General features: G+C 47.3%; 1 long non-coding RNA gene across 1 annotated transcript; it reads right to left on the reverse strand.

Annotated features, from left to right (window-relative positions):
- Window positions 1-12785: 12785 nt before the first annotated feature.
- On the reverse strand, window positions 12786-17405 carry LOC120100879 (uncharacterized). Its single transcript, XR_015676554.1, has 3 exons — window positions 17289-17405; window positions 16643-16815; window positions 12786-13004 (listed from the first exon to the last, which is right to left on the reverse strand). It is a non-coding gene; the product is annotated as an uncharacterized LOC120100879 (long non-coding RNA).
- Window positions 17406-23696: the final 6291 nt, after the last annotated feature.

Genomic DNA, 23696 nt, shown 5'->3' on the forward strand with positions numbered 1-23696 from the left:
TGACTGCTCTTACAGAGGACTTGTGTTCGATTGTCAGCACCCATAGCAGGCAACTTACAGTCTCCTGTGTAACTTTAAGAAATCCAACATCCTCTTCTGGATTCTGCAGGGACCTGTACTCACATGTGAACAAACCCACATTTGCACACAGACTCACATATATATTCATTTCATTTATTTTTTTTCCGGAGCTGAGGACTGAACCCAGGGCCTTGTGCTTGCTAGGCAAGTGCTCCTATCACTGAGCTAAATCCCCAGTCACATATATATTCATAATTAAAAAGAAAATACAGAAGCAAGCAAATAAACAAAAAAAAACCCAAGGGCCATTCAGTGGTGGCACGCGACTTTAATGCCAGCACTCAGGAGGCAGAAGTAGGCAGATCTCTGAGTTTGTGTTGTCATAAAATTATAAAAATAAAAGACTGTCTTTTTCCCCCACTAGGTCTCTAGCACCGTAGTGTCCCAAGATATCTGATAGATATCTTAATCTCAGTCAGCAAAGCCTCTCACCTGCTCTGCTCCATCCCATATCACAGTGCCGATGACTTCTCTCTGAGTCTGGCAGCAATCTCTCTACCCATCCAGTTCCCAAGGCAGGCTGCCACCATACCAGACATATACATCTCAATTCCATGGCAGTGCCACTACATACTCTCTTAAACTTAATTCGCCACAAGAAAGAACACACAGCACAATAACCTCTGATCCAATTGATAAGATATAATTGCCCACCTAGACATACAAAGCCCCGTACACATCCATCCCTTAAGAACATTCATAACGGGCTGGAGAGACGGCTCATCGGTTAAGAGCACTGATTGCTCTTCCAGAGGTCCTGAGTTCAATTCCCAGCAACCACATGGTGGCTCACAACCATTTGTAATGGGATCTGATGCCCTCTTCTAGTGTGTCTGAAGACTCATAAAAATAAAAATAAATCTTAAAAAAAAAAAGAACATTCATAACAACCTATAAAAGTACAGAGTGGAATCTTTACATCAGCTTCCATATTCTCTCTGAGGCTTCCTCTGCCCTCCTGTTCCAGTCCCCTCCTCTTCCCTCAAAATTTTCTCCCGCCCATCCTTCCTTCTCGTCCAATGATAGGCCTCGTTCTATCTTGTACCTGGCTTCACCCGCATAATGACATCATCCCACAAGTTTGAGGTCAGCCTGACCTATACATTGAGTTCTAAGACAGCAAACCAAACAGGGAGATCCTGTCTCAAAAAAAAAAAAAAAACAAAAAAAAAAAAAAAAAAAAAAAAACAAAAAAAAAAAAACAAAAAACAAAACCAAACCAAACAAACCCTCCCCACCTCTATCCCCAGAGCATGTCGGTTCAATGATAAAGAGTTTCAGAGAAGGCTCAGCAGTTAAGAGCCCCATCTACTCTTGCTGGGGACCCAGGCTCAGCTCCACGCGGTGGGTTATGGTGGCCTGTAACTCCAGTTCTACGAGGTCCAATGCCCTCTTCTGGCCTCCTTGGACATGAGCACCAGGCACACATACAGTGAACTTACAAACAGACAGGCAAACATTCATACATAAAAATTAAAAAAAAATTGACCCTAAGCTTCAGTTCCCGCTTCTATTCCTGCCTCAGAGCTTTAAATGCTGTACATTTCTCTCAATAAATGAGACCTTGACAATGAAAAAAAAATTAAAAATATTTTAATAATAACAACAACATGCTCTCTGGACTTAACTCAGTGGCCAAGCTGATAGGGCTTAGCACTTGCCCATCAAAGCTCCAGGCTTGACCGCTGGCACCAAATCAATAATGATTTAGCAACAGATGTGTATTCGCTCTGCCTGCGACCGTTGTAAGGGTCCTGTACACATTGCCACTCTGTCTTGTAGCTCTGTGTGGTGATGACTGTTACTCTATTTATAGATATGCAAACAGAAGCAGTCCTAAATCGGAGTGTGATGGCCTGCCCGTGCCTGTAACTCTGACGAACTCGACCCCTTGAGCTCAGGTGTGGGAACACCCTGAAAGACTTGAGGAGAAACCAGTCTGCCACCCGTCCCCGGCCTTCTCCCTCTTGCTTTTCTTTTCCTTATTTAAGACTTTTCTTGCCTTTATGTGGGTGGGTGTTTTGTCTACATGTATGCCTAGGCTCTATGTGCATCTATGGAAGCCAGAGGAGGGGGACAGAGACCTGCCACATGGCTGATGGGAATCAAACCAGGGTGCTCTGCAGGAGCCTTAACTGATCCACCATCTCCTTAGCCATGGTCTTGGGTTTTCTGTTGTATGTGTGTATGTTTGTCCTATGTCTCAAATTTGCTATGTAGACAAGATAGATCGACCCTAAACCTCAAATGTCCTTGTTCTACCTCCCCAGTGACAGGTGCGGGACACCTGCCAGCACTCTTGTCTACATGTCTTTTCTACATGTCTGTCTTTCTAACCTTTTGAGACGTTCCAATAATCTCACTCAGTCACTTCTTTCTTGCACAGAGTAACTGTAATTCTAGCACTGACTGAGGCAAGAGGATTGAGAGTTCAATCCTGCCCCGAGTAACATAGTGAGTTTGAGTCTGCTTGGGTGTTGCATTAAACACCATCTCAAAGTGAATTATCGTATAAGATGTTATCCTTTCTCACGGAAGTGCTGATGCCGATACCAGTCTATACAGTTAGAACCCCGGAAGGAATCCTAAGCTATCGGCCTCTGGTATGTGGCCACGGCAACCGTTTCCTGAAAGTCTGTCCTCTGTCTTTCCTCCTCTCAGAGTCATGCTTTGCTCATCTCTGTTCTTCCACAGGCAATGTTCCATTCACAACTGTGACACGCCTGGCTGTCGCTAGCCCTGGTTTCCCGGTCCCGTCATACTATCATACTCATCGATGATGCCCTTCTGACCTTTAAGCTTTGGCTTGACTCAGCTCACACTGCACTGTTCTGGAGGAAACCGCCACCTCCTGTTGTCTCCCCCAGGTGCCTGGAAGGTGGACCCTCTACCATGTGTACTCCGAGTCTACCCACCAGACCTGGCACACAGTAGGTGTTTATTGCGCAGTGTGGGATGAGTCCATAAGCAAGAAGTAACGAGTGCTTCCTACACCACTCTGGCCACGTCCCAGCACTTTCTGGCCGTTGTCTCATGCCATTGTGCGTGAACTGGTTCTTGGGCATTAAGACAATGAGGACAGGACCTATTGGGTAGGGTGAGGACTGAGGTGTGGATGGGTACCCCGGACTCCCAGATGCTCTGTAAAGTCCAAACTGCAAAGCCAAAGTCCTTCCTGGCTTTATCTCTGTATTGTCATCTACTGGGCCAGCCAGGCCCAGATGTCCCCACGCTGAGTGTGTTTGCTCTCTGACAGGGCTCTCAGGACAGGAAGTACATACTTAGGAGATTGGATGGACTGACCACGCATGACCTTGACAGCTAGAATTACATAATCATCAGTACAGTGGCAATTATGCTAAGTGAGTTTGAATGCCTATAAATCTCCCTACATTTTTTTGCTTGGGAAACAAGGTCACTAACTAGAACGTCTGGATTAGGCTTCTGGAATGTTCTCAGCTGATTGGAAAGATGTCTTTGGTGTTGTCTTGACATAACCATTTTACAGAATTTTGAAACTTTATCGTATGTATGAATGTTTTGCCTGCATGGGTACATACCTGGTGCCCATGGAGTTCAGAGTAGGAATCCCCTGGAGCTGGAGTTGGCCACCCACACGTAGGTGTTGGGAGCCAAGCCCAGGTCCTTTGCAAGAGGAACAAGTGTTCTTGACTTCTGGACCATCTCTCCCGCCCCCATTTTACATATTTGATCAAATGGTATTAGCTATGACAACGGAGGGGGAGGGGTTGAGGATTTAGCTCAGTGGTAGAGCGCTTGCCTAGGAAGCGCAAGGCCCTGGGTTCGGTCCCCAGCTCCGAAAAAAAAGAACCAAAAAAAAAAAAAAGGGACGGGGATAGGTGGCTGGGACGCCCTCCTACCATCATGGAGTCCTACCCCTGGGGTCTTAATGAACAAAGTAGCCACACATGTTACGGGCTGGGAAGCCCACTCTAGTACCTGAGACTTTGCTGTTGTTGAATGGCCACTGGGCCTAGAGACACAGGCACAGTGCATGAGAGGGAGCTTTGCCTTCTGTGAGGCCTGCGGTCTTCAGCATTTTATGCGCCGGCTTTCTCCTCTATGAAGTCTGGACTGTGTATCTATTCATAGGTTGTCATAAGAACCAAAAGAGAAAGCATATGTGTGGAAGCTGTAGTCACCTACAAAAATAGCACAATGTTATTGTTAATGATGCTGTAAGAAAAAGACTATTTTTAGCTGAAGTGCCACTTAAAGTTGCCTGTCTCGACACCTGTGGTGCTTGACTGTGGCAGCCTTTACTTCTCATAGCATATTCATATACGTTCAGACTGGGTAGCCATGATGGTCAGTAATACCCAAGCTTCTGTTCAAGGGATTCTAGGATCGTGTGTGGCTATCTGGATGAACCCTGCCTTCTATTTTTGTTGTTGTTTTCTGAGACAGGGCATCACTATAGAGCCCAGCCTGACCTTAAACTCCTCCTACCTCTGCCCCCTGAGTGCCAGGATTAGGTACATAGAGCTAGGACTTCAACCAACTGGACACAGGGCTTCTAAACTTAGCAGGTTTCCTGGACTGGAAGCAGAGGTCATCCTGGGCTGAGGAGTTTGAATGGCTTTTGAGGACAGATGCTCTGAGAGAGAGACAAGGTCATGGAAGGAGGGGTGGGCACTGCCTAGAGGTGGGGAGTCAGGCTGTGGCCTCAAAGTGTGTTGAGAATACAGAGGAACCTATTGTTTCGTCCTCCAGTCTGGAACTGCAGTTAACTGCAACCACAGCTGAACTGTGACCAATTCCCAGATCAATGACAGATGCTGGAATAAGGGTGGGAAATATTACATTTTGTCTGGAGCAAGTAAGGTTATATAAACTCACCTTCCTTCTCAAAGCGTCCCTTAGGACAACAGGATGATTTGTGTGATAATCGGACCTGTCAACCCATCCAAGAAATTAAACCAAGAATGCGCCACGCACAGAGATCAGCTCTGGAGGTGACGAGAGCTCTATCAGTCATTGGAGGGAGTGCCTCTTTAAGAATTAGGGAGAAAAGCAAGGAGATGGGGAGGGGGTGAAAGATCAAGCAGAACAAATTATTTCCATCCCTGGAGCCTCTTTTCTTCCTGGGCTGCGGTGGGTCAGAGCTCTGGCCTCAGCCTTATCATGGGATCTTCCCCATCGAAGTCTTGTTCTGACGCCTAGGCATTTCCTGGTGTTTCCAGGGAGAGCCAGCTCAGTGTCAAATTAGTCTTGACAAATTGCCCTGAAGATGCAAGAACAGCAGACACAGAAGGGCAGGAAGAAGGGGCAGACACAGAAGGGCAGGAAGAAGGGTGCAAACTCCGCTGTGGTCAGAGGTGGGCCCGGCAGCCACAGGAGAGGCAAGAATTTCATACATGCCAAGGGCCTGAAGTCAGAAGTAGAAGCGCCCTAGCCTGCTGTGAGGGAAACAAGCTGAGGCAGGAGGGAACTTGTCTGGCCTCTAACCACTGGCCTCAAACCATGCCAGTGGACAAAGAATAGACCAAAAAGGGACCGTGTCTGCTCCAGGGTGGGCAGTCTTGTTTGCTTATGTCCCCCCTCCCCCCCCCCCGAAGCTGTTGGACCTGGTTCTCCAGCCCAGTAACTCCTCACCAAGCTTTTCCTTCTGGACTCTGTCCCCTTTCCAGTTTTACTGTCCCACACAGACCAAGCACCCCCAGCCAGGGCCCTGCCACCTCCTTAGAGGCTTTAACTTTCTTGCTGGGAAGTTTGCTGGACACCAGATAACAGCTTTACACACACACACCCACCGATCTTTCCAACAAGTCCACTCTGATTTGTTTCCCCATAACAACTCAGTTTCCAGGCCAGGAGTTCACTGTCCCACTTGCCTGGGTAGAGTTGTTTGTTTTGTTTTGTTCTTTTGTTAACCTGACACAAGATGGAACTTAAGTGAGAAAATGCCCCCCATCAAAGTCTCCTGTAGGCCAGTCTGTGGGCTCATTTCTTGGTTAATGACTGGTGTGGGAAGCCCCAGCCCTCCACTCGTGCATAGTTCTGCCCCTGGGCTGGTGATCCTGGGGTTGTATAAGAAAGCAGGCTGAGAAGGCCAGGGGCAGGCCAGTCAATAGCACCCCTCATGACCTCTGTTTTAGTTTCTGCCTCCAGGTTCCTGCCTTGGCTTCCCCTGATGTTGAAATGTTGAACTTGTAACCTGTGACCCAAATAAACCCTTTCCTCATCAAGCTCTTTATGGTCATGGTGTTCACCACAATAGAAAGCAAACTAAAGCAGACATGGATACCAGGGTCATGAGAAGCGGCTATGACAGTCCTGCCACATTTTGAGGAGGGTCCTGGAAGGACTTTAGAACTTTGGGCTAGAAAAGCCACTGAGTGTTCAGAATGTAGGAGACTGTGGCAGTGTGGACGAAGGAGGTTTGGTTTATGACGTCTCAGAGAAAAGTAAAAACTGTCAGGGCCATTCATTCGTTTATTAAAAATCTGTGATTCTGGTCATCTGGGGCTGAAGAATCAGCTATAATCAATAAGAGACCAGAACCACTAACACCTGGAGTCCCTGAAGACAGTCGTGAGAGGCCATTGGTAAAGGTATATCCTTAGCTGCAGTGGAGATCCTAGCAAGCTGGAGAGGTCAGGACCATGGAATGACCCCCATGCAGCAGCAACTGTGGAGTGGAGCTCATCTGAGCCTATGAGATAAGCTATGTGTGCGCAGAGGGCAGAGCCAGAGAAGTGGGCCATCCAAGGGCCTTTGGGGCCCAGAAGATCTTGAGTGAGTCCCACACGTTGGATACCAAGATAGTTACCTTTTTTTTTTTTTTTAGATTTATTTACTATTATATTTATATGAGTTCACTGTAGCTGTTTTGTTTTGATTTGATTTTTACTGTGTTCTGGAGCTACCCTTTGGTGAGAACATATATAATCTATTTTTTCATTTGTTAATCCTGAGAGTCACAAGAGAAACACCAGTTCCACAATTTTGAGCCAAATTTGAAGCAAGCTTTAATTAAACACTGACCAGGATGGGCTTTGGTCAGGAATTCCCAGCTGAGTGGTCCTGAGACACATGTTGCAAAAACCTTTAAGGACAAACCGAGAAGGTCACAGTATTTTCCCATGTGGCTTTGTTATTTTCTAAGAACTACAACTTCTAGCATCCCAGGTCCTTGGACAGGTGAAGCCGAGAAGTTAACTTTTGGGTCTTACACATTTCCCAGGAGGCCACAGTTAAAAGATTGGATTTTTAGGGAGATTTGGTTTCTCCCTCCATCCCCATACCACTGTTTTAGTTTTTTGTTTTGTTTTGAGACAGGGTTTCTCTAGGTAGCCCTGGCTCCCCTGGAATTCGATCTGTAGACCAGGCTGGCCTTGAACTCAGAGATTCACCTGCCTCTGCCACCATGCTGCTAACTTTGCATTGGGAGTCGTTCTTTAGGTTTTCCTTTAAAAGTTCTCATGAGTCAGCCCAACCCAGGCCAGTGTCAAACAAGTAGAGGGGTTGCTGAGCCCTCTCATGTCCCACACTGTCCTCTCTTGGCTACACAGCCTCCTGCCAGATATTTAGCCCCTTTGCCCTCCGTCTTCCGCCCCGAGAGGGACAGGCACCCCTGTACATGCCACCTGGATAGAAGTAGGTGACCATTTTCAGAAGCATGAATGTCACTTAAGTCCAGTGACTTCTGGGTAATATCCGTAGTAGAAGCCCAGAGAGACCCACAGTGGACATGCTCCCCATAATGGTCCCTCACCAAGGTCTGTCCTCTCTCTGTCCACTCAGCACATCCCCCCAGGGACAGTGCTCAGAGCCTTCACGTGCTGCGTACCCAAGCTCTGCACAGGCAGTTTAGCTTCTTCATGTCATTTCAACTCTTCAGGACATGGGGTCATAGACTGATGGAGTGAGGGATACATGGGAGATGCTTGGCTTTAAGAGCAGAACCGGGGGTTGGGGATTTAGGTCAGTGGTAGAGCGCTTGCCTAGCAAATGCAAGGCCCTGGGTTCGGTCCCCAGCTCCGAAAAAAAGAAAAAAAAAAAAAAAAAAAAAAAGACGAGCAGAACCAGAGTCAGAACATTGGTCTGCACACTCCCAGCCCAGCTCTGTCACCCCTCACAGAAGGTGACTTTCACAAGTGGGATATCTTCTTCCACTGTGTGGGTCCTCGTCTTCAGGCCTTATCCACTGAGCCATCTTGCCACTCTTGACAATAAACACTTTGTCTAGACAGGTATGAGGGGGTATGCTCTCATCCCCCTTCCTCAGAAGAGGATGCCTTGCAGACCTCAAGGTGGAAGCAGAGGTCAGGGGGAGCTGGTCTTTTATTAATTGACTGTTAAACATTTTTTGTTTTGTTGAGACACAGCGTAGGGCCAGGAGGCTGACCTAGGCTTCTCACCTTGTTAGGGACTTGTCATCAGTGACAACATGGCCTCAGGTTTCTGAAGGTTTGAAAACCAAATGAGGCTGGTGGCTGCGAATGTTTGATGGTAGAGAACAGATGGGCCTTCAGGGCTGGCCAGAGCCCGGCAACCCAAGCCAAGACTCTAGGGAGGTCGAAGAGAACACTCTCTTCCCTGCCTCCCACTATGGGGAAGTTGGGTGTGGACCTTCGGGAAAGCCTTCACTGCAAGGCGGGCACAGGCTTCACAGAGCCACTGATGCGTTGAGCTTAGCAGTGTTCATGAGGTTGACAGCAGGCAGGTCAGTCAGTTTGGCTTCTTCCCAAAAAGGTGAGGGCTCAGTGGAGCCCAGGATGTGGGCAGAGGAGGACTGTGCCCTTGATGACCTGAGCAAAAGGCATCATTGTGTAAGGATCTCTCCAAGAACTGTGTGTGAAAGAGGCCTTGATGGGGCGCAGCATTCTACAAAAGTTCCTTGATGTTGAAACGAGAGCATAGGTCAGGGGAACTCGGGCCACCCATGGGCCTGGAGGGAGGTGTCTCACTGTCCACCGTGAATAAGAAAGCAATGTTAGGGATGCAGAGATGGTTCCCCCTGGACCAGGGGACACGTCAGCCCCTTCCCCTTCTCCTATCTGTTCTCCAGTGAGTCTTTTACGGCAGAGGTGGGATCTACTATTTACTTGTTTTTTGTTTGTTTTGGAGTCTCAACTAGATAGACCCAGTCAGCTAGAAACTCACTCAATGGTCTTAACCTCATGCTGTCCTTCCGCCTCAGCCTCCCAAGTGTTGGGATTCTAACATATGAGCCGCCATGCCTAGTTTAACGTTTTTGCTTGTTTCTTTTCTTTTATAATGCTGAGGTTCTAAGCCAGGCCCTTATCATAGTAGACAGCGTTTAGTGAATGCTGTTCCCAAGTTACACATTGCTTTCAGGATTAGTTTTCGTTTGGGACAATGTTTCTTAGATTGGTCTGGAACTCCTTGGGACTGGAGGGGCCCTTCTCCTGCACCTTCCCCAGCAGCTGGGATTTTTCTTCTGTTCTTCACGGAAAACACGATGACCAGTACCACCTCGGGACCTTTGTTTAAGCCAGATTCTTCAACAGTTACACTGCTGCCTCCTGGCCTTTCCTGAGTCAGTGCAAACCTTATTTACTTAAGAGACAGCCCCAGTCGGCTTTTCTAGGTTTGGGCATCAACCCATGTCAGCATCCTTCCTGTTTCCTGAGCTCGTTTCTTTTTAAAGATTTATCATCTACTGATGCCCACTACATGGCGGGGGTGAGGCAGTGGATCTCTGAATCTGAGAGCAGCCTGGTCTGTGTGGGTATTTTACTTGCTCCTGTGCCTATGCGCCATGAACATGCATTACCTCACAAGGCCAGAAGAGGGTGTCAGATCGCCTAAACTGGAGTTGCAGACTTCAGAGCTGCAGTGCTGGGAATCAAACCCTGATCCTCAGGAAGACAGCAAGGTTAGGTCCCAAACCCCTAGCCCCCAAAATGGCAGCACTCCTGCCGGTGTCCCCAAATGACAGTCTGGGCTCAGCTCAGGCGGACTCAGGGAAAAACGAAAGTTTGCCTGTGGATAAACAAAAGCTTACACTCAGCATTCTCAAGAAACCTATGCGGGTTGGGGATTTAGGTCAGTGGTAGAGCGCTTGCCTAGGAAGCTCAAGGCCCTGGGTTCGGTCCCCAGCTCCGGGGAAAAAAAGAACCAAAAAAAAAAAAGAAAAGAAACCTATGAAATGGGTTTCTCTCTGCCAGGAAGAGCCGTTTCCCTAATCTATCCCTGCCAAACGGGGCAAATGTGGCAACTAGTTCCCTATCAACTATAACTGTAGCACATATCGAAAGCCCTGGGCTCTTTCGGCCACCAATCTCCCTACCACCACTCTGAACTAACAGGCCGTTCTGGCTTGTATACCTCCCCCACAAGCTCTCCCCTCTTTCTATAACTGGCAATATTTCCCTACCTTGTTGACCCTTGAGAGCTAGTCTTGGCAGTTTGAATAAACCTTTCCTTTCCAACCACAGGAGTGGTCTAATTCAGCTGCTTCACTGCGACTTCCGGTGCAAGCCACAAGTGCTCCCAAGTGCTGAGCCATCTCTTTAGCCCCTCTTCCCCCCCCCCAACCTCCCACCAAATCAGGGTGTTTACTTGTCACTTTGCCTCTTTTTTTTTTTTTTTTTTTTTTTTTTTTTAAATCAAGGTTGTATTGTGTACCCTGGCTGGCCTGGAACTCAGTGTAGACCAGGCTGGTCCTTCTGCAGTACTGGAATTGAAGGCAAATTACCTTGTATTTTAAACTAATTTACAGCTTAATCTTCATTATCAGGAGCTGTTCACCAGACTTTGCCCTTGTTTAACATTTCTCAAACCTTTGAACAGGTTTGGCTAACATTGCACTCAGCAACTACCTGGTGAGTCCACACAGGACCAACTGGACCGACTGACTCTCAGTTCTCGCCAAGCCCTGTTGCTCCCTGGGGCTGGCTCCGGCCGCTCCGGGCGGCTCTGGGCGGCTCCGGGCGGCTCCAGGGGGCTCCAGGCGGCTCCATGGAACCCCTGGCTCAATCTGCAGAGGTCAGGCCTTTCCCGCTACATGGAGTCTGGCCTCATTTTCCCACCACGCTCAGCCACTCCCTCCCCAATCAGCATCTAACAAAAACTCTTTTGTGATTTTATGCCTGGGGGATTTGTCTGAGTCAACCGCTGAAGCGATTCCCGCAGAGCTGAGTCCAAAGGTCTGCTCAAGGTTTCCTTCTCCTAGTCCAGAACCCCGCCCTGAGGCCCCGCCCTGCCCCGAAGCTCCGCCCTGCTCTGGTTCGCCCTGAAGCCCTGGAGCTGGACCTCTACTGCCCCTTCACGGTGGGATCACTGGGGTCTAGGGAATTAGAGGATCACATAAGACCAAATGAGTAAATCTAAGGCTGGGAACTGTGAGTTTGGGAAGACTGGGGGATCAGGAAGGAAGGATCGTGAAACTAGGAGGAGGCTGCCGGCCCTGGGAGATGGCACGCAATCTCCTGAAGTACCCCTGCTACGGTGGTGCTTCGCCTGTAAAACAAGATTCCTACAAGGTTATGGACAACCTTTTGGTCTTATGGGCACAGTAGAAAGGATACTTTGTTTTGGAAAATAACTTCCTTACTGCCAAGCCTCTCATCCCAACCTATCTCCCTCTACTCTCTGAAGACCTGTCAATTTCCCATGGGGGAGAGGCTGCCTCTTGCTAAGTGCACTTATAAATATAGTGTGTCTTAGCTGTTGAAAGACAGGCTCCCGTCTTTTCTGCCTCCTGTTCCTTTAAGCTGCCTTAGAAATATAACAGTTTCAGTAAGTCTGACTTCTCTGTAGACTTGACAGGTTCGCGGGCTGCAGGTTGCTGAACACAGTTGTAATAATTTTTATGACTGCATTTGCACATTCAAGCTTTTTGTTTACTGACATATGCTAATTACCTGTAACAACAGACTTCATCACACTATTTTCATACACAAAATCAAATGCAGTTGATCATTTTCACCCCAATACATCCTTGTCCTAATTTACTCCCTGTTCCTGTGAATAAAGACTATGATCAAAGCAACTTGGAGAGGAAAAGGTTTGCATCTTACAGGCAGCAGTCCATCACTGATGACCCTCAGAGCAAAGTCAAGGAAGGAACCTGGAGGCAGGACATGAGGCAGAGGTCAGGAAGGAACACCTGCTACTCGTAGCTTAAGATGGCCCTGAGTTGGGAGCTGGACAGCTACAGTGTACTCAAATAAATAAAAAATATTAAAAAAAAAAAAAGATGGCCTTGAGTTACAGCTCCTCCCACCTGCATTTCTTAAATCTTGGGGTTACAGTTGCCACTGTGGGGGTGTGACAGACAGCCCTAACCCAAAGGCACTGTGGTTTCCCCCGCTCAGAAGTGAACTACTTGGGGCTGGGGATTTAGCTCAGTGGTTAGAGTGCTTACCTAGGAAGCGCAAGGCCCTGGGTTCGGTCCCCAGCTCTGAAAAAAAGAACCAAAAAAAAAAAAAAAAAAAAAAAAGAAGTGAACTACTCTGTCCTAGTCAGACCTGACTAATAACTGAGACACATCCCTGTGGTGACTGAAGAAACTTAATACGGAGCCAGGCACACCCCAAGGGCTCTAGGGGCCAAAAGGTTGTACCTGGGAGATGCAGTAGGGGGACAATAGAGTGGGTGAGGGGCTAGGCTATAGGAAGTGCAAATACACAGAAAACATTAAAAATATTACAGTTGTGTGCCCGGGCAAGCCTAGTGGCCTGCAGGTGAGATTACAATAGTATATTAACAGCTTCCTTTTAAAAAGATTTTAAGATTTATTTTATGTATATGAGTACACTGTCACTGTCTTCAGACACACCAGAAGAGGGCACCAGATCCCATTACAGATGGTTGTGAGTCACCATGTGGTTGCTGGGAATTGAACTCAGGACCTCTGGAAGAGCAGTCAGTGCTCTTAACTGCTGAGCTGTCTCTCCAGCCTCTGGTGCTTCTTTACAATAAGTTTCTGTCTGGTCATAGAGGAAGCAGACAAAAAAGTCATTAAATGAAGGAGGAGAGGTAGATATAGGAGGGATGGGAATATTAATTGGCCCCTGACAGCCTGCTATAGAAAAATTTCTAGATCCCACTTGAAGGGGCTGTTTGTTATAAGTGAGGGTTTCTCGAACCTCGAGTCTCCATATTTACATGTTACCCTGGAGAGAAGCAAACAAGAGGACAGAGAGGAGACACCCAGGTCCACTCCAGGAAAGTCGAGCATGGCAGCCGGAGTGAGGCTCACTCTTCTGGGACTGGGGACAAGGTGGTTGGTCTTGGCTTCCTCTGAAACTTAACGGAGCAGGGTCCTGGTCAAGCTGATATGTATGAAGACATGGAAGGCATATCTGGAGTCTGTGTAGATGTTTAAGAATTGTCCTAGTGCTAATTGGAAAGCATGGGTGAGAGCTTTTAGTTCAGCCTGCTGATTAGTGGTGTGGGCAGGGAGGGCCTGTCACCTCTGTAACTGACACTGTGTCATAGCCAGCTTTTTGGAATTCCTCATGTACTAAGGAACTGTGGTCTGTGTACCAGGTATAGATGGCCTGAGGCAATGTGCCCTCCCATATGTGTGAGGGGTGAGGCAGTCGTTCCTCTAAGCTTTCAATGCAAGAAAGAGATGGGGAGTGGTCTGTGTTTGGTCAGGAGGAAGATTTGAGATATTAAGAGGTGGGCATGATTGGAAAGTAAGTACAGAGTCTTCTACTAGTCCCACCCAGAGAGAAAGAACCCCAGAGGGAGGAAGAGTTTGTAAATCTTTGAATGTTAGGAGGTGGGACAGGTTGTGGAAGATTTTTGGGAGCTGACCCAAAAGTCAATTTTTTTGAATTTGTGAATGAGGCAGGAGCTCAGCAGTGGCTAAAGCACACAGGCAGGGTGCCCATCCTTGGGTGGTCACACAGGCAGGGTGCCCGTTCCTGGGTGGTCACACAGGCAGGATGCCTGTCCCTGGGAGGTCAGGTCTAATTTCTTTGAGTGTAAGGCACGGTGCAAAGGAGGCTCCCAGTTGGTGGCCTAGGATCCTGAGGGCCATCCCCACCCTTTGTTACATAAAGGGGGAAGGGCTGGGTTAGGTCTAGGAGGTATAAGGCTGGGCCTGAAGGATTAGGTGCTTTGTATCCAAGGTGCTTTGGAGGTTGGAGTGATCGTTAGTCCCATGTAGGTGACCTGAGGTGTGGACAGTGAGACGTTAGATGCTGAGACTCTGTAGCCGGAGCTGGACAAGAAGTTCAGAAGAGCAGAGGTGCTAGTTTGACTAATTTGTGGGGATGGACTGCAGAGGAGAATTTATCTATGTCCTGTATGGTGCAGATTTTTGGGGAGAGGTAAAGAGAGTAGATCAGAGGCCAGGACCTGGCTAAATAGGTGTGGTCTGTCCCAGAACCCCTAGGGTAGTCCAGTCTAGGTGAGCTGGGCAGAGGGGTGGGTGTCAGGAACGGTTGAGGTGAAAGCAAAAATGATTTTTGACTAGGTATCAAGGGGGATCAAAAAGAAAGTTTTGGGCTGGAGAGATGGCTCAGTGGTTAAGAGCACTGATCGCTCTTCCAGAGGTCCTGAGTTCAATTCCCAGCAACCACATGGTGGCTCACAACCATCTGTAATGGGATCCAATGACCTCTTCTGGTGTGTCTGAAGACAGCTACAGTGTACTCACATACATAAAATAAATAAATAAATCTTAAAAAAAAAAAAAGGCCAGCACTTCTGACTGTGGAGTGAGGGGTCCCTTTTCCAAGCACCTAAGCTTGGCTCTAATGTTGGGGAAACTCTGGGAAAAGTCATAGGCAGGGAGGGCCTGTCACCTCTGTAACTGACACTGTGTCATAGCCAGCTTTTTGGAATTCCTCATGTACTAAGGAACTGTGGTCTGTGTACCAGGTATAGATGGCCTGAGGCAATGTGCCCTCCCATATGTGTGAGGGGTGAGGCAGTCGTTCCTCTAAGCTTTCAATGCAAGAAAGAGATGGGGAGTGGTCTGTGTTTGGTCAGGAGGAAGATTTGAGATATTAAGAGGTGGGCATGATTGGAAAGTAAGTACAGAGTCTTCTACTAGTCCCACCCAGAGAGAAAGAACCCCAGAGGGAGGAAGAGTTTGTAAATCTTTGAATGTTAGGAGGTGGGACAGGTTGTGGAAGATTTTTGGGAGCTGACCCAAAAGTCAATTTTTTTGAATTTGTGAATGAGGCAGGAGCTCAGCAGTGGCTAAAGCACACAGGCAGGGTGCCCATCCTTGGGTGGTCACACAGGCAGGGTGCCCGTTCCTGGGTGGTCACACAGGCAGGATGCCTGTCCCTGGGAGGTCAGGTCTAATTTCTTTGAGTGTAAGGCACGGTGCAAAGGAGGCTCCCAGTTGGTGGCCTAGGATCCTGAGGGCCATCCCCACCCTTTGTTACATAAAGGGGGAAGGGCTGGGTTAGGTCTAGGAGGTATAAGGCTGGGCCTGAAGGATTAGGTGCTTTGTATCCAAGGTGCTTTGGAGGTTGGAGTGATCGTTAGTCCCATGTAGGTGACCTGAGGTGTGGACAGTGAGACGTTAGATGCTGAGACTCTGTAGCCGGAGCTGGACAAGAAGTTCAGAAGAGCAGAGGTGCTAGTTTGACTAATTTGTGGGGATGGACTGCAGAGGAGAATTTATCTATGTCCTGTATGGTGCAGATTTTTGGGGAGAGGTAAAGAGAGTAGATCAGAGGCCAGGACCTGGCTAAATAGGTGTGGTCTGTCCCAGAACCCCTAGGGTAGTCCAGTCTAGGTGAGCTGGGCAGAGGGGTGGGTGTCAGGAACGGTTGAGGTGAAAGCAAAAATGATTTTTGACTAGGTATCAAGGGGGATCAAAAAGAAAGTTTTGGGCTGGAGAGATGGCTCAGTGGTTAAGAGCACTGATCGCTCTTCCAGAGGTCCTGAGTTCAATTCCCAGCAACCACATGGTGGCTCACAACCATCTGTAATGGGATCCAATGACCTCTTCTGGTGTGTCTGAAGACAGCTACAGTGTACTCACATACATAAAATAAATAAATAAATCTTAAAAAAAAAAAAAGGCCAGCACTTCTGACTGTGGAGTGAGGGGTCCCTTTTCCAAGCACCTAAGCTTGGCTCTAATGTTGGGGAAACTCTGGGAAAAGTCATAGGTCATGAAGAGCTGTTTACCCTCTTGGTTTTTGGGGTATAGGTTGGTGTACTGTAAGAAGGCCTTTGTGAGGCCTTCTAGGAATTGAGACAGGTTTTCATGTTTGGCCTGGATGACCTTTTGGAGTTTCTCAAGATTTACTGATTTATGGGTAGCCTTAAGAAGACTGGCCAGGGGGTTGGGGATTTAGCTCATCGGTAGAGTGCTTGCCTAGTGAGCGCAAGGCCCTGGGTTCGGTCAGAGCTCTGGGGGGGTGGGGGGGGAGAAGAAGACTGGCCAGAGGGCAAGTTGTAAACTGAAGTCTAGCTAGAATGGCCCCAGGGTATTGTAGTTCTATTGGGGATCCTCATTAGGGACCTTTAACTTTAATTTTTTCAAATCCTATTTTAATGATGGTTCTTAAAAGCTTTAACCCACCCACCCCCCTTGTAGCCTACCACCCACCAGAGGTAGGGGGAAAGAAAGGATAGGGGGGAAGTGAACCTGTTTAGAAGGGTTCCTTGGAGCAACTCCCGTCTGTGTTGTTTGGAAGTCAGCATTCAGTTCACAGGTCGGCAGGCAGCAGCAGCTCCATAGCTCAGTCCACTCACAAACACCTCACGGATACACCAGCATCCAGTTCAGGAGAGTCAGGTTAGCAACAGCAGTGATAGGAGCTAGCAGAGACAGCCAGGCCTCAGCCTCTGCTCAAGTCAACAGGAGAGACCAGAAGGAACACCAGGAGAAAGGCTGTGCCTCTCTCAGGGCAGTGAAGATCAGCGAAGACTGGAGACCCACAAGCATGGCACAGCTAGCTGTACCAGCAAGCCAAGCTCTGTCTCCATCACTCCCTGGAGTCCTATGTATACCCTCCAAACACCACGTGTCCTCCACGTGCTGTACCTCAGCACAGGCATCCAATCAGCCAGAGTCCTTGGAAGCCACAACTTCAGCACACTAACACAAGTTTTCGTTGTGTTTCTCTCTATGGAGTCCTGACAAATGGAGCTCAACTATGCAATGTAAGGTGAACCAATACATGTGTGTCATTAGCAAAGAATCCTACATCACGTGTCCTTTCGCATGCTTGCTTTAACAGAATATCCTCTCTCCTGTGTCTGCTTCACGAGTCTACCTTAGCCTTTCATACCTGTATCCACTTTAACAAAACGCTCCTTCACGTGTTTGCTCCAGCAGGACACCATCCAACCGACCATAGGATGGTCACAGAGGTCACAGAGGTGAGACTACAGGGCTGGGTAGTACACTGGAATCTTTTAAGGAAAGTAGAGGAGTTAGAGGTATAGGACCCCGGTTCTTTCTTATTTGAGAGAGTTCACTTAATGAAAAGGGGACATGTAGCTTGACCAGGCCATCCATCCTTGTGACCTCCCAAAAAGGGAGAACTGGGGCTGGGTAAGGCTGGGTGGGGAGACACAGAGGGGTCCCACTGAAGAGTGGGAGAGAGCAGTGGGGGATTCAAGGCTGCTGGCGGGGTGGAAGTTGGTGTCACAGTGGAATGGTTAGAGTGGCCTGTGGCTGAGGAGGGAGAAGAGGAAGCTGAAGAAGCCAGCGGAGGAGAGGGAGCTGTGGGCTAGGGCCCTAAGGAGGGGGTTCATTAGCAAGATCAAGGGAAGTGGAGGTTTCCTCTGGGTGAGACTTCATAGCTAGAAGGAGCTGAGTGGGGAACAGGAAGAACAGAGGGAAGGCAAGAAGAGAAAGCTTGGCCATTGGGAACCCTTTTCATTTACCGGGTCGCTGGCAGAACTTATAAAGATCTCACACAATATTGGAATCTAATATTAGGCTACTTATCTAAGGGGTATTGAGGCCAAGCTCACCTGCAAAGGCCTGTACGTTTAGAAGCCTTTAAGTCAGGTACTAAGTTTAGGGGTCTGAGGTTCTCCAAAAGACATCTCTAAAACAGGGGATCTTGTACGGTCGAAGGCTGACAAAGCCGTTTCCATGGGTGGGGAGAAGAGTCAGGCCTGAGCCTGGGTGTCCCAAAGACAGGAAGGACTGAATTGAGAAGGCACAAGCTATCCAGTGTGTCATCACAGTGCTGGGCAGTGGCTAGGGCTAAAAGTCCAAACGGATGCGGTCTAGAATTTACTAGAGAGAGAGAGAAACCCCATCTGAAAAAACTGAAGCCTCACCGAAAGGAAAAGGTCAGTTCTGTGAAAAGGGCCAACCTTAAAAACTGTGGCTTGGGGAACATCCATTTCCGGGAATACCAGAGAGATGCCAGACATTCGACGGTTACTCCCTCCCATCCAGGAACGTGTTTATGCCAACGTCACTGTTGCATGAAGCGAGGGTGGAGGGGCAAAGATGGCGGGAGAAAAGAGACTGGCGTTTTAAAAGGGGATGCGGCGCATGCGCAGGGGGAAGACATGCCATTCGAGAGAGCGTGGGAATGTGTCACTCTCTGCAGCTAGTGATGGATGATATATCCTACTGTCACTTGGTCCCTGGGCAGGCTGTGGAGATGCCCAACTGTTCACACAATCAAAAGCATGTTTGTTGAAAGATTGGGAAATGAGGCTTAGAATAATCAAAACCCAGCAACAATAATAATTATGAAAATTTAAATATTTACTTAGGTATTTTATGTTTTGTCTGCATGTACATCAGCACACCAGAGCAGTATGTCAGATCCCATGGGACTAAACTGTTGGGAGTCATTATGTGGTTGCTGGGAATTGAACTCAGGACCTCTGGAAGAACAGCCAGTGCTCTTTACCACTGAGCCATCTCTTCAGCCCCAATAATGAGAAGTATTAACCAACTAAAGATATGTGATGGGTGAGTGTGATTGCAAATCAAGACCCCGTCTTTCTTTTTCTTCTGTCTCTCTTTTTTTCTTTTTCTTTTTCTTCTTTTCTTTTTCTTCTTTTTTTTCTTTTTTCTTTTTTTCGGAGCTGGGGACTGAACCCAGGGCCTTGCGCTTGCTAGGCAAGCGCTCTACCACTGAGCGAAATCCCCAACCCCTTTCTTCTGTCTCTTAAGAGGAAAACCCCTCTTTGTGCATGATTTGCTGATCCTGGTTCCTTGCTGGTATTCATAGCGCCTTGCACAGCTTAAGCGTTACATGTTATCAGCTCGTTTAACTGTTATAACCCTCTCAAGAACATAAACACCCAAGTAATTTCCTCAAGGTGGCACAGCCCAACCTCAGGGTCTGAAGTTTTCCTCTCTGCCTGTGTCACACTCTGGCTTATGGACAAGCAAGGACGTTTTTGCCCATCAGACACATATCCAGTGAGTCTAACCTCAAGTTAGTGGGCCCATATTCCTGGATCACAGACCACTCAGATCACATACATACATACATACATACATACATACATACACACAAACACATATACACACATAGATACATACATACACACATAGATACACACATACATTCATACATACACATATATACACACATACATGCATACGTGTATACATACATACATACACACATACACATATACACATACATGCACATACATATATACATACACATACATACAGACATATACACACATACACACATATACTCATACACACAAATACACATATACACATAGACATACACATACACACATACATATGCACATATACATATATACATACATACATAAACACATACACACATACATATACATATTTATATAGACACATACATTAATACACATATACACACATACACACATACACACTTTTTACTTTCTAGGAAATTCACACACTCCCTTCACGCTGTTGTCTAATCCTAACTACCGGCAACCCATCAGTAACAGAGCAGTTCTAGGACGGGTGCTGAAACCCAGGAACAGTCCTCAGTCTGGAACCAAAAGACAGCGCTCTGAGAGGGTTCACTTACTGCACCTCTTCCTTGTGCTTCATCTAAGAACACAAAGCAGACAGCTCGTGAGCCCTTGTTTTGGGATTGCTCTAATCCCCCAGCCTCTCTCCCGTGCCCAGTGAACTGTGGGGAAAGACTCATAATTCTGCCGGCTTCTGCCAATGCACATTTATTCTCCCAGACCCTGCGCAGTCTGTAGAACAGCTCTTCCTGAACCAGAGAAAGCACACACCCAGTTCCCACCACAGCTAGCTCAAAGCCCTTCTAAACGGTGAATTGAGCTTTAAAATTTCCACTTCATCGAAGAGGCATTACCCTCAGTATTTTGTCAGGTTCCCTTCCCTACCTGCTTTTTTGTTTGTTTGTTGAGAGAAGGTCTCATGTAGCCTAAGGTAGTTTTAAAGACCACTGTAGATTGAACTTCCGATCCTCCTTGCCTTTGGTTCCTGCGTTCTGGGATTACTATTTGTGCCAACACACCTGCTTGCTTTCACTCTTAATGCTTCTGAAAGGGTTTCACTTGTAGGGCAGACGGCCTCCAACTGTTAGTCCTCTGGCTCCCGCTTCTCAAATGTGGGGATTACAGAATGTGCACCTCCATGCCCACTTATCGATCACCTCTTGATTCAGGAGCCTGACGCTGGGAGAGGTGTTAGGATATTACACTTCTCTTGATGCAGGGGAGACAAGAGATGGCTCAGCGGTTAAGAGCACTGAGTGCTCTTCCAGAGGCCCAGAGTTCCATTCCCAGCATCCACATGGTGGCTCACAACCATCTGTAATGGGATCTGATGCCCTCTTCTGGTGTGTCTGAAGAGAGTGACAGTGTATTCAAAGTAAATAAATAAATCTTAAAAAAAGAAAAGGAAAGAAAGAACGAAAGAAGGTCCGCTTGGAATCTATCAGGATGAAGGTCAGTTAGAGCCATTAAAAAATAATTGATGTTCTATACGATTTACTAATACATTCACTTAGGAGATACAAATGATATGAAGTAGAATTTCGCTAAAGGAAGGCTGTTTCCCTGGTGACTAGTGATAAGTAGTGACTGGGCAGGCTGATTAGAAAGTGTGTATTTTAAAAACATTGTGCTATGAGTGAAGTTTAGGGTTGCTGAGAAAGTTTCCGCTAATGTTTATGCACCACTGATAAATGGTGATTGACCTCCAATTAGGCTCCATTCCCATAACAACAAGAGGACCCTGACTTACGACTGACCATTAGCCCCATTCTATCAAAGACCATGCCTCTGCAGGAGAGCTCACGAGGCACTGCAAGGTCCTGGCTGTCATTGAGCCCACTCTGCTCTTATCAGGGAAGCACGATTCTAACTGGGCAAAATGGATTTGGGATTGGATTTGAACCACAATTCAAGAAGAACAACACTGCTGAACTCAATAATCCTGGCAATGTCTTTGCTGTGTAAGTTTCTCCTACCTAACCACGTGCATAGACTTACAGTCTCTTCTGTAAATTGTTCAAAGTGCAACCTGGGGCCAGGACCTGAGAGGTTTAAGGACAACAGCATCCGTGAAATGCGTAGGCTTATGGTGTATAGAAGGCAGTGAAACTTCTATTCTTGGTCAGCTCCCCTTTGAGCGCTAGCCAGAGCGAGCAGTGGAGTCTCTTCCTTTATTTAATCTTTAGGCGGACTGAGTCCTTCCTCTCCGGGAAGGCAGATCACTCCTACAGCCAGAGCCAGAGAGGAAGATGGTTATTCAACAGTTACAGTTATGATGTGGGGAAATTGAGAGGACTCTAGAATACTCTGACCTGAAGGCTTTGAGGATGTCTCCTTTGAGAAAATGACATTTAAATGGACTCTTGAGAGATATGACAGTCAGGAATGCCTTGAGCTCCTCCCAGGATGCTTGTGTTTCCCATAGGGTGAAGGAGGCTCTGAGGATTCCTACCATTTCTGGAGCACATGGAGCAAAGGGTTCCAACATACTCATGTGAACTCAAGGATGTCCAGGGCCAGGTCTGAGAACCCTGGAGGTGGACGGAGAAAGACTGCCATAGGCTGTCCTCTGACTTCCACATGTGGAGAGGTGCACGCATGCATACACACGCACACACACGTGCACACACACACACGTGCACACACAAATAAATACATAACTAATGATGTAATAAAGATATCCACAACCACCAATTGACAACTGCAATTTTCTTGCTTTTCTCCTCAGTCAAAAGAAGGTCGAATGGGAAGTCCTTATGAAAAACAAGTTCTCCAAGCAAATCCAGCCCCTGAACAGCCTTCTTTCACAGGGGCATGGAAAGCCATCCTCTCGGGTCTTCGGAGATACACACGGGTCACACACCCCCTTTTGTCTTAGTTTGCTGTGATAAACACCATGACTGAGTGCAAACTTAGGGAGGAAAGGGTTTGTTCTGCTTATTACTTCTGTATTTCCACTTAACAGTTAATCATCAAAAACAGTTAATCATCAAAAGCAGGAATGACTGGAACACGGAGAGAGGAGCTGATGCAGATGCCATGGAGGCGTGCTGCTTACCGGCTTGCTCCTCATGACTTGCTCAGCAGGCTTTTTTTTTTTTTTTTTCTTTTTTTTTTTGGAGCTGGGGACCAAACCCAGGGCCTTGCGCTTGCTAGGCAAGTGCTCTACCACTGAGCTAAATCCCCAACCCTGGCTTTTTTTTTTTTTTTAAAGATTCATTTACTTATTATATGAATACACACTGTAGCTGTCTTCAGACACACCAGAAGAGGGCATCAGATCCCATTACAGAAAATGCCCTCCAATCTCATGGACAGAGAGTCTCACTGTATAGTCCTGGCTGACCTGGAACTCAATGTGTAGACCAGATTCTCACTGGACTCACAGAGGCCTACCTCCATCTCTGCCCTCTGAATGCTGGGGTTAAAGTGTGCATCACCACGGCTTGGATGAAAAATAAATTAAAAAGAATCAGATGAGGAAAAGCACAGCCAAAGGCATCTGGAAGAGTCCAGAGCAGAGAGAGTAGTAAACTGAACATGGCCAGCAGACTGGATTTGGCCATGAGAGGAGAGAGAGAGGGAGACAAAGAGAGTGTAGGCAACAAAGATCAAGAGGGAGCGGGTCAAGGGAGAGAGACGAAGAGCATACAAGCCACAAGAGCAGGATTCTAAGGGGAGGACCGGGGGAGGGAAGCCATGAACTGGCTGGGAAAGGTTATGGTCGGGGCAGGGTGAGAAGAGCCATGAATGTTTGCTTTTGCTTTTTATTTTTTAAGATTTATTTTTTAAGTTATATGAGTTACTTTTTTTTCATTTTGAAAATGCACTGTTTATTGAGAAAGTTATAAAAGTACTTTGCAATGTAGCACACATGTTTCTGATTGGCTGTGTCAAAGGGTATCGTCTCTGGGGACAAGTGCTTGTTGTGTTTTCTGTAAACATTGTTTGGGTCAAAATCTGTTGGTCTTGACTCACTGGTACATTGCGCTACTCCAGGAGAAGTTATGTGTTTATGTCTGTGTGTGGGTGCGTGCACACGAGGGCATGGACCAGCAGATGCAGAAGTGTCTGGATCTCCTTGGAGCTGGAGTTGTGAGCCATCTGATGTGGGTGCTGGGAACTGACTTGGGTCCTCTGGAGAGCAGTACATGGGTTTTTACCATTACCATGGGTATTTGTGATACAGAATGAGCCTCCAGGAGAGCATGGGCTTTGCTATGCTAATAGGCACCACGGAGAGC

This window comes from Rattus norvegicus, chromosome 2 (genome assembly GCF_021556685.1).
Source record: "Rattus norvegicus strain SHRSP/BbbUtx chromosome 2, alternate assembly SHRSP_T2T, whole genome shotgun sequence".
NCBI lineage: Eukaryota > Metazoa > Chordata > Mammalia > Rodentia > Muridae > Rattus > Rattus norvegicus.